The sequence below is a fragment of the Cyprinodon variegatus genome, unplaced genomic scaffold, assembly GCF_000732505.1.
Source record: "Cyprinodon variegatus isolate N-32 unplaced genomic scaffold, C_variegatus-1.0 Scaffold1620, whole genome shotgun sequence".
NCBI lineage: Eukaryota > Metazoa > Chordata > Actinopteri > Cyprinodontiformes > Cyprinodontidae > Cyprinodon > Cyprinodon variegatus.
The window spans coordinates 100,242-101,694 of record NW_015152073.1 but is presented as its reverse complement, the minus strand read 5'-3'; positions in this window follow the sequence as shown (position 1 = coordinate 101,694).

Genomic DNA, 1,453 nt, shown 5'->3' with positions numbered 1-1,453 from the left:
GAGTCTGGAAACATTGCATGGAAGATATCTCAGTCATCTTGGTATTCTATCAGTTTTCTCCAGAAACATTGCCAAACATTGTCTGGGAATGTGGTGCAGCTGCTGTTTAGAAACACCTGCTAATTGTTGAGTTTCACCCATCCCAAGGCCGTAATCCTGTCATGCAGAGTTTGAAACATTTTTTGCACCAAGTCCACAGTGTCACATAAACATTCCCTAATAATAGCTTCTAGGATTGAGAGAAATCTTGGCCAGACAGACAATTTTTGTTGAATTTACATTTTCCTATGTGTTCCAAAATATATAGTGACTGCTAACAATGCATGAACGACATTCATCTGCTCTGAGGGTCCCAGCTGCATTAACATTGCTTTTATTGCTTCCTCTATCGGGATAAAGCAATCTGTTTCATCCATTACAATAAAACCAATAATAATGTTCACAATTACCTTGTTATTTGAAGTGATAACTAATCAATAAGTATTTTCAGGATCCCAGGGAACTGCAACATGAAGCTGTTCATTCAAACTAATGACTTTCACTGTAAACTGGATAAAATTATTGATTTGATTGTGTGACTCATTCTTTTTGGATTTTGAGACATAGAGTTTGATTTAATCTGAACTAAACACAAGTATAAAATTGCGCTTTGCACGCTGCTGTCACATGATCAAGTCCAAGTCCCTGACCTTGAGAGAGCGCCATTTTTGTCGTCCCAACATTCTGGGTGGATTTCGCCCATAAATAAACACAAGTAGCAAAGCAGTTGCATAGAATCAAGGTTATAGCTGGCTAGTTAACTAGTTAATATTAGCTAGCTGATGTCTGAGTGTTTACGCATGTACCGATAACGTTATGACAATCAATCGCTAACGTTAGCTAGCCAAAAGTCCTTGCACGTTCAACTGGGCTACATCCAGAGCTAAACAAACATTGCTTTAAGGTACAGTGTGGAGTTTTTTTTAGTTAAATGCTGGATACCCGGCCGTCGCTGTTGGAGTCTCCATGATATGTTAGATAGGTGATCGTGTTAGCAACGATGCTATGTGCAACCTCTTGCCAATTTGGTTATACTTAAATTAATTAACTGGTGTCAATACAAACATTAATTCATGTTAATTTAGTTAAAAGTAAGTATATTAGGTTGGTTCATTTTAAATATATTAGTTTGGTTCATTAACTGAAATGTTCAGAAAATCATTTGGAACAGGGCAAAGATTTAAAAGTCGTAGGGAAGCGACTGTTCCAAACGTTGCATTTCCGAATTCTCCCGAGTGGTGCATGACTTTCACGAGTGAATAAAGTGAATGTGATTGGTCGTTTATCAAGGGGGCGGGATTGTTGTGGCGGAAGGTTCGCAAGCATGTTTGGTTGTGGCCGGTTTGTCGGAAGCATCTTGCTAACCAGTTAGCAACTTAGTGCTAGTAGGTTCCCAATGGGAAACTCTATTGGG